Here is a 10,085-nt window from a genome sequence, read left to right as displayed (position 1 = left end):
TATTTGAGACAATGTCTCACTATGCAGTTCAGGCTGGCCTCAACTGAATTCACTATGTAGCCCAAGTTGACCTTGAACTTGCAGCAATCCTCCTGCTTTAGCCTCCTAATTGCAAAATCAATAATCATATAAGGAAAGGCCCATCAGAATTATAAAACTGAAAAAAAAATTGTAAAAATGCACTGTTTACTAGAGTTGGAAAAAAAATCTAAAAATTCACCTATTTAAAAATCTAATGTATTCATCTCTTCTGTGAATTTTATGTAAATAACAAACTTTTTAAAAGACCATAAAAATATTTCAAGGTTTTTTCACTGTCCTAAAATCAAAGAAGCATTTTACTGTTTCTGTCCTCAGAAACCTGAAGCACTTCACTGTCATGACAGAGAAAAAAGATGCCATTAGAAGACTTTTAGGGCTGGTGAGATGGCTCAGTGGTCTAAAGCACCTACTTAGAACAAGCTTAGCAAAGTGCAGGGACCGCGGTTCAATCCCCAGCACCACATGCCAGCCAGCCCCGCCCCCTGGTGGGCTGAGCTGGCCACACACACAAAATAAATAAATAAATAAATAAATAAATAAATAAAGCAAGCAAGCAAGCAATGGATTCTTTAAAAAAAAAAAAAAAAGACTTTTAAAACCAATCATTATCTACTGTAAAGTCCTTTACAGTTTCTTTCTTCCATGCTCCTTAGCTATCTTTCCTCTTTCCCCTAATCTCTCTCAAAATGTATAAGTGAAAGAGGGGATTTTTTCTATTTTTATGAAAACAAAAGTCACAACCTAAATACACATCATAAGAAATCTGGTTAAATAAACCCTAGTACAACCATGCTATGGAACAGAGCACCTATATACAGAATTTAGCAGCCCGTATAAATTGCTGGGGAGGTTACCCAGCGAGTCTGGTGCCCAGCTGCAATGCCAGCACCTTGGCAGGCCTTGGCAGAAAGCTCCACGCTGAAGGTTGGCCCGGGCAGCTACTGAACCTTGACTCAAGCCGAAGCCCAAGGTCTGGGGGTGTGATTCGGCAGCAGACTGCTTGCGCAAGCACGTACAATGCCCTGGGTTGACCCCCAGTATCCAAGATGACCAGAAAAGTCCCCTCATCCCAAATTTTCTCTTTTAGCTATACTGGGGATCAAACTTGGGGTACTCTACCAATCATCTACATCCCAGCCCTTCTTATCCGGAGACGGTCTCACTTCGTTGTCACAGTAGCATGGCGCTAGCAAGCCTGCTTCGGTCTTCCCAGGAGCTGGCAGAGTGGGCGTGAGCCACTGAGTCCAGCACATACCACATCAAGGAAAAAGTGTGGGCGATTATACACAGTATGATCTCATTTGTTTTCACTGCAGGTGCAGGAAAAATTCTAGAAACAGTTAACAGTAGAATTCTCATAATTTTCAGTCCAACACAGTAATTATGAAAATGTCCATCTTGTGTGATTATGAGGGAAAGAAAAGGAAGAAAGCAGACCTCTATGCACACACACTACATTGCTATGATAACCCTAATAAGAGAATGTTTCTACGCTGTGTTTTGAGACAGGACCTCCTATGCAGCCCAGGCTGGCCTCAAACTCAGATGATCCTCCTGCCTCAGCCACCTGAGTGTTGGGATTACAGGTGTGGACCACCATGTCTGGCTTGTTTTTTAGTTTCATAAAAACAATGTGCATAGAATCCTGTCAGCCCTGAGCACATCCTAAATCCACTAGACCCTCTGGGCTGCTCCTGCACGCCCCCCCCCCCCCGCAACATGCACGGCTCAGCGTGCCTCAGGCCTCACCTCTGCCCTGGACTTTCTCTGGAAACCGACTCTGCAGTATGCTCCTCATCCGCCCCTCCCCAGGACTCACACTGCCAGTCTGACAGCACTGCACACAGCTCCGGGCAGGGCTCAACACCTGCTGCCTGTGGCCGGAGCCTGCTCCCTGCCTCCTCAGCTCACCTGCCTTTCCCTAAGCTCCTGCTCCCCGGGGACACAACCAACACCGCATCCCTGCATGCAAGCCTTTTGCCTGGCTGATGGGAGAGCTAAGTTGTCAGAGGACTGGAAAATTTTTCTACCAAGCAGTTTTCAGCTATGCTATTCCACTTGCATGGATCTAGTGTTGGGACATAGCTGCATCTGAATACGGTGTGGGTCCCGCCCCAGGACCACTCTGGTTGTTGCTCCTCTAACAGGTGGCGAGGTCTCACTCAAAAGCTCAAAGACACAGAGCCCTGAGCCCACACGGCCAAAACTGAGTTTAACCTCCCTGCATGACAAATGCCTGGGCCACTCCTGCCTCATCTTTCCCAGGAGAAACAGCATAAATCAAAGTGAAAAGAATAATTATGGCCAACAATTAAAATACCCAGGATTTTCAAATTTTATATTTTTTTTTAATTTTTTTTTAAATTTATTTATTTATTTATTTATTTGTGTGTGTGTATGTATGTGTGGCCAGCTCAGCCCACCAGGGGGCAGGGCTGGCTGGCATGTGGTGCTGGGGGATTGAACCGTGGTCCCTCTGCTTTGTTAAGCTTGTTCTAAGTAGGTGCTTTAGACCACTGAGCCATCTCACCAGCCCCTCAAATTTTATATTGAAAAAAAATATGATCATGCAAACACATTTGTTAGAGGCTTCAGAGCCGTGGAAGAGGCTGGGAAGATGGGAGGCTCGTACACCTGAGTAAGGTACGGGTGGCTTTGCACCGCGCACTAATCGAGCAGCACCGTGGTGGCAGCTCACAGGCCCAAGATGCCCCCATCCATGCTCTGCCGCTGCTCCCGGTTCATCTCCTACAGCTCAGGTCTGAAAACCTCTTGCTTGCCCATTGCTCCTCCTCATCTGTCCCACAGAATGTCAAACCCAACACAGCCAACCCTGACCAGGCCTGGTGCTCTGCGCTAAGCCTCTTTCTGACAAATGGCCTGGCCTGTGTCACCTCAAGCTGGGCCACAAGCATTATGGTGGACTCTCAGTGTAAGGCTATGTGCTAGCCCTGTGTCATCCACCCCCCCCCCCCGTCCAGTCCTTGTCACTTCCCTCCTGAGGTGTCAGAGGCCTCTCTTTCTAAGTGTATGGTCATCTCTTCAAGGCCACCTCACCAATGCCACAGTAATCTTCCTAAACACGAATCTGACGCTTCAAGTTTCCCCATGGCTTCACATCACATTTAGGGGCATTTCAACCCTTTGGTATGACTTACAATAATGCCTAACAGGACAAGATCTTTCTGGTTGTGTCTCTTCCATCCTGGCTTTTTCCAGGCAGGGACACACTTCTTGCAATTCCCCAAACAGACACGCCAGCCTGTTGTCCTCTCTGCTGCGAGCGTGGCTCCCCCCGTGGTCTTCCACTGAGACCCACTTCAAGGACCAGGCCAGCTCCTCGCAGTCTCCTGCACCTCACCAACGCCCGCTGGGCTGCTTCGCAAGCTGCGTGGGAGCAGGTATCATCCTGTGTCACCACGCTTGCTGTTGCAATCTCTTGCACAGTCTTCTGTGAGACTCCTGCAGACGGCGTTCTCTTTCACCCCCGGAAGACTAGCACAGCATCTGGTGTGTAACAGTCAACACCTGCTGCACAACTAACTCGAACTAATCATAGGAAAACGGAAAGGGAGAGCAAAGATTCAGGGGAAAATGATATTATCATTGCAAGATCTTGTCATAAGAAGAGATAACTTTTTCTCCCTGGACACAATGCAATAAATGAAGTCAGTCAGTGACTGCCAGTGGATTTTAACTCTAGCAACTGTTTCCTAGAAGAATGACCAATTCGTGTTACTTAATCTAAGGCCTTATACATAAAAGATACTCATTTCCTATTTAATTGTACTGATTATATTAATTTCTATTGGCATAAAATTCTAGAAAAATTACAATAGAGTTTGTCTGCACATGAAGGCAGTTTGAAAAACAAGTAGAAATCAAACTGGAGCTCCTTCCTGTCAGGTTTGTGAATATCTTTCAAGAATTTTTGTTGTTTTCCTAAACATACCACCCCACTGGGCTTGGGATCCGAAATGCCAATATTCAAGTATGAAGGGCTTTCACATAAAAAAGATGTGCATCTTCTTGATGAGCAAGTAAGTGACAGAGGAATGGTCAGGAGAACTCGATGTCCGCTGGCTCTTGGAAAGGTCCTTGAAAACAGACCATCCTTCGGAGGGCTCTGCTCCTCGGGCGAGCGGCCACCCGCCTCAAGCCTTCTGGGACGGGTGTCTAGACCATCACATGGTTTCTGGCACAGCACTGGGATGACCACGGGGTCTCTGGTCAATGACCCGCACCATGAAGCACAGTTGTGAGAGCTCAAATGTGTGTCATCAACTGGTTGAGTGGCACTGTAATTAATCCCACCTACTGAGGCTGAGGCAGGAGTACCACAAATGCAAAGACAGCCTTGGAAAATTAGCAAAACCCTATTTCAACATAAAAAGAGCTGGAGGTAGAGCTCAGCACTACAGCACCCACCAGATATGCATGAGGCCCTTGGTTCAATTCCCGGCTCCATGCAAAAATAATTAAAATGTGTGGCATGGTGTTAGGGAATAGCATTGGTGACGAACAGCTTACATTCTGGTCTCAGACAGGCCGGATGTAGATCCTCCGCCTTTACTACACAATGTGCAGCTGCCTGTGTGGGCACCTGACTGATGTCAAGTCGTTTACCCGTGACTGTCTTCTACTGTAGGAACCTGTGAAAGTGAGACTACACTATACAAAACTGAAAAGAACGCCTGGCAGCACAGTGAATTCTGCAAAGTGATAATGACTGTGTTACAGACGATCTTCCTCCTGGACCTGGAAGTTTGAAATCATCTTAAATAGACCTGGATACATTTTCATACCTACAGAAACAGCACTTTGGGACCACTGGAATTGCTCAGCTACAATGACCAGGATTTGTGTCGCCTGAGTAACCCTGACAGGCCTGGTTGGAGTGCTTCTGGACAGAAAGTCTGCCAACAGCTCACTGCTTCTCAGAACACAGTAGCAAGCTGGGTGGGTCATGTCCGCCCTTCGTCTCACCTCTAGAAGCAGTTGCTCCCACTGAGAGAAGGGGTGGGGTGGGTGGAACGCTTCCCACCCAGGAAGGAAGCATGCTTAGCTGCTGCCTGTGCCATGTTTCCTCTGCCAAGAAACAGAAGGCTGCAGTTCCTGGGACTGAGAACCGAGAAGCATCTAGAACCAGCCAGAGAACAGAGGAGCATCTCTGTGTTCCCCGAGGAATCTCATCTCTGCAGAGCGCCACTGTGCCAAGTGGGCTGCACCTTTGTTTCTGCGCAGCAAATCTGTGATTGTCAGGAAATTGGAATGATAATGAACACAATGAACCTGCAAAGCACACTAAATGGAGGGAAGCTGGCACAGAATCAAGAAAGGCTCCTTTGACCAAGGAGAGAGAAGGACGGAGAAGAGGAGACACAGTGACCACATAAGCCAATCACCTGATGATTACAGAGATCGCTAGTTTAGAATCAGAATCGACCAGAGACCAAGATGACTTTGTTTGGCACAGCCATGGATTCATTCAACAACTGCTCTTACTGAGCACTCGCTGTATGCGAAGCACTGTACAAAAGCACTAGGGAGCCAGGCGTGGTGGTGCACACCTCTAGCTCCAGAACTCAGGAGCCTCAGTCAGGAAGACTGCTGTGAGTTTGAGGTCAACCTGGGCTACACAGTGCATTCAAAGCCAGCCTAGACTATAGAGCAAGATCCTGTCTTAAGAAAGAAAAGAAAAAGAGCACTAGGGATTAAAGCACAAAGGCATACAATAAGACTCACCCTACAGCCAAGAGACTGGATGTCAAGGGGCAGAGAGGCAAGCAAGAGCACAGCAGAGCGGGTCTCTCTCCTAACCCACTTCCACGGCTGCCGCACTTCCGGACTGAGTGCGTGGGTGTCTAGCTGCTCTGTAGTGCCCCCTCTCAGAGGAGCAGAATGGTTGCTAACAGTGGCTCCTGCTCCCACACCTGTGCCATCTGTCCTAGATGGTACAACGGTGTACGTTAGATATACACAAACTTCAGAGAATGAAGAGAGACTGCTTGTAGGAACTCTAGGATGAACCGTTTGCAAAGAGTCAGCAAAGCAAATAGATAAACACACTGAAATTGAATTAGGGCAGAAAAAGAACTCGGAAGGTAAGAGGAAATGCAGGTATTTCCATACTTGTATCACTCTGAAAATGATTTACTCGTTGTGCTTGAAGAGAAACTCCAAAGTTAGACAATAGTGAGGGGAAAGATGTGCAGTGAAGTTCTGGACAGCTGCACAAAGCACTGCTCAGAGACAGCACCTGGCTCCTTCAGAAGAACAGCGACACCATTTTCCAGTGTCGGGAAATAAACCAATCCAGGCAGAGACTGACGGGGCTAAGGCCCCAGCGAGGCTGATGGGGGCAGGCCCAGCGCCATCCCCGGGACTGTGGCTCTGAAGGAGGAGGCGGGCTCCGTGGCGAAGACCAGAATCAGGGCCCCAGGCCCAGAGCAGCACCTCTGTGGTTTATGATCTATTTCTATTTTAGAAACACTAAAAATTAGAAAATAGCCGGGTGTGGTGGTACATGCCTGTAATCCCAGCACTCTGGAGGCTGAGGCAAGAGGACCGCTGTGAGTTCGGGGCCAGCCTAAAGGACACAGCAAGATCCTACCAGAGAGTGAGCGTGAGTGAGAACGTCAGCGTCAGCGAGAGCATGAACAAAAGCATGAGCGAGAGCGCCGAGGGGAGGGGAGCTTGTTAGAAGAAACGAAAAGAGACCGAACTACTTTTGACTGGATCCTTATTAGTAAAACGCTGGGGGCCGGGGAGATGGCTCAGTGGAATAAGCGCTTCCCTGGCAAGCGCAGGGGCCTGAGTTCAATCCCCGGTTCCATCAAATTAAAAACAAAAACAGAACTCCCTTATTAGTAAAACGCTAACTATAAGCTGAAATTTTGGGAGTAATCTAGAAAATCTTAATATAGAATAGTGAATGATTTTGGAAGGCTGTATTTTTCTTTTTTTCTTTTTTCTTTCTTTTTGATACAGGGTCTCACTACACAGCTCAGACTCATGCTGGTCCTCCTGTCTCAGCCGCCCCAGCACTGGGATTATAAGCGTGTGCCACCATACCCGGTTTTGGCGGCTGGCATGGCATGCAGTACTGGGGATTGAACTCGGGACCTTGTGCTTGCCATGCAGGCACTTAGGCCACTGAGCTATCTCCCAGCCAAGGGATGCTATATTTTTCTTAATGAAATTGGAATTATGTGGGAAAACATGCTGACACACTGCAGGGTAAAGTACCATGATATCTGCAACTTGGAAAGGTTCAGAAAAACAAGAATTATCAACTCTAGGAGACAGCTGTCAGCATATTCACTACATAAAATCAACATTTTACATTTTGAACACTAATAGCTAACAGTTTGTCAAATGAGACTGCAAATTTGTATTTTAAAACAATATTTAACATATACATGTATAATTTTTAATGATTCTGCAGTTTAGCAAGTTTGTGTTTAATGACCCACTAAAGGATAAACAGGGAGACAACCCCCCAGTGACGGGCTGGCTCAGGAAGGACCCCGTTTACACGGCGGGCCAATTTTCAACTCCTAGCTAACAGACTGTCGCTCTGAGGGTTGGGAAGGGACGAGGGGACCATACTCCCAGGAAACCAGGGACAGGAGAGAAAATGGCTCTCAAAGGAAGAAGCGAGATCGTCAGCTGACAAGAGAAGATGGAGAGGAAAGAGGCGCCGCAGGATCTTCTCAAAAGGACTTTCAAAGACTAAATAAATGATGCACAGGAGTGAACACAATGCCTGGTGTACAGTGACTAAGCGCCTCCTGCTATTATTTCCGAACTATCTGTAATCTGAAAGGTCACTTCCGATTCCATAAGGCAGGTAAGGCCATCCCTCTACACAAGTCATCTCTACTGGCCTTTCGGAGGGTCTGAATGGCCACACTTGGGGACAGTGTTGGGGGGAGAAGTCTGCCTTGATGACAGTCTTTGGAACAATGGGGACATACTGCTAATTCAGAAAATCAATGAAATGTCATCTATCAATTTGGGGGCAGGTGTCTCTTACAAGAGCCCTGCTCCCCCCTTTCCAGGCCACAGGCAGGAGTGCATTCTGCCCCACCTACCACGCCGCATGGATGATTCAAAGTGAGCCTCTCTGAGGCTCTGACAGATTTCTCCCCAGGGTGCCCCGCTGGCCAGATGAGAGTCACATTTTCACAGGTCTGTGCATTTGCCCTAGCAATACAAAATAGGACGATGACCTTAAAGAATTCTAATCTGGCTTTCAAAAAATATGCTTCTAGTAAAGCATTAAATTTATTTAATTGCAGGCAACTCTGTTTAGCCTGAAATTACTACAAAAACACATATGCGATAGATGATGTAGAATGTCCCTAAGGAGAGTCACATGGAGAGAAAACATTCTCTCAGGCTTTCACAGAGAGCACATTGGCCAAGCAAGGGCCGTGACTCATCCACATGGCTGACACTGACAAAGGATCTAGAATCTGAGGTACAGGATCTCAGGATAAATCCTGAGGGGACTTCACTGACCTTATCAGACCCAAAAGCTACAACTCTTGTTGCATAGGTCCTGCTTTACCTTGGTCTTAACCATCCAGAAGGAAAGTATAAAAATGAAGTATAAGAAGTAAAGCCATGCTGTTATGTTGAGCTGTGGGGTACTCAGGTCAACAATTTCTGACATTGCCAGTGAAGCGGAAGACCCAATACTATTATGGGATACTGGGCTCTTTTAGAATATTTTGCTGAGTTTACACACCTATAATATTCAAATAACGGAACTAAACAAAAAAGGGGATACAGATGAATGTCCATTTTGTATCTGTGTATTCAAAGTGGTTAGGACAGATATATAGTTACATTCTCTTAATGAATACAGGGATTTGTTCTAATGGTGCTTGTAAATAGGATATCAAGTCCGCATCTTGTATAGCAGTTAACCACTAAGAAGAATGTATGCAGTGTGTTAATTATTGAAACTGTCCTACCGATTTGATTTGAAACTGTCTCATTGCTATTTGTTTATCAATAAAATTATGGCAAAAAAAACCACACATGCAGTACAAGAAGTAATTATTAAAGGAACCAATATTTTATCACAAAGTTACTAGGAAACCCATTTTTGCGAATCCTGTTTTGAAACTATCCATTAGAGCTCTGTTCCTCAGAGGACTGAAGACCACAGAAGAAAGGAAACACTGACAACCAAGTTCACATGGTGACCAACGCTAACCCCACCCTTGGAATCAGGACTGCGTGTCCCTCCTGCAGCGGAGGACAGCGGGGATCAGGTTGGGGGAGGCCGGGCCACTTGTCTGGCTTGACCACTGCCCTGCACCTCTGAGCCTCGCAGCCGCGGGGCACATCTCACCTGCTCCCCACAAGCTGCCCAGGCCTCAAAGGCCAGCCCCCAGCTTCCTGCCTGCTTACGGAACAGATCAGAGTTCGGCAAAACTGGCTGGGAAAGTTAATGACAAGCACGCAGGGTGCGTGCACAGAACACTTCCCAGTCCTGCGCCTGGAGTTAGTGAGACCTTGGGCAGCTTTTCGATGGAATGGTCTAGACCTGATAGCAGCCTGAGAAGCGGGTGACACACAAAACAAAACAGTCTGAGGCTTTTCCATTATGCTCCCTCTCACACGGTGGCCTGCTGTTTTCCACTTTTATGTGGCCCAGACTCACTACCACCTCCAGAAGGAGACTCCAGCTCCCCAAAATCTGGTAACATATTTGGCTTAGCAAGCTAGGAGAGCAGGTAAACACTTTTCTTATTTTTTTGAAAGGATTTCTTTCTTTCTTTCTTTTTTTTTTTTGGGGGGGGGGGGCTCAGGCTGCCTGAAAGGCAGGTCTGGTAAGGCAGGTGGAGCTGGGGATAGAACCGCAGTATCCTGTTCCTGACTGCGTTTGCATGAGCAGGTGCTTAAACAACTGAGCTAAGGGTAGGCCCCCACCTTCTTTCTTTGTTTCTCTCTAAAATGCCTTTAAGGCCTTTCTCCCTCCTCCTCCTCCTCCTCCTCCTCCCCCTCCTCTCCCCCTCCCCTTCCCT

At 47.0% G+C, this 10,085-nt stretch overlaps 1 protein-coding gene across 1 annotated transcript in view; it reads right to left on the bottom strand.

Moving 5' to 3' along the window:
• Cnnm2 (cyclin and CBS domain divalent metal cation transport mediator 2) overlaps nucleotides 1-10,085 on the bottom strand; it is a 163,853-nt gene that overhangs the window by 53,651 nt on the left and 100,117 nt on the right. The gene's annotated exons all lie outside the window — the stretch shown is intronic.

The sequence above is a fragment of the Octodon degus genome, unplaced genomic scaffold, assembly GCF_000260255.1.
Source record: "Octodon degus isolate 3935 unplaced genomic scaffold, OctDeg1.0 scaffold00042, whole genome shotgun sequence".
In the NCBI taxonomy this organism is placed as follows: Eukaryota; Metazoa; Chordata; class Mammalia; order Rodentia; family Octodontidae; genus Octodon; species Octodon degus.
The sequence above is the reverse complement of the archived record's forward strand: the minus strand, read 5'-3'. Positions and strand labels throughout refer to the sequence as shown.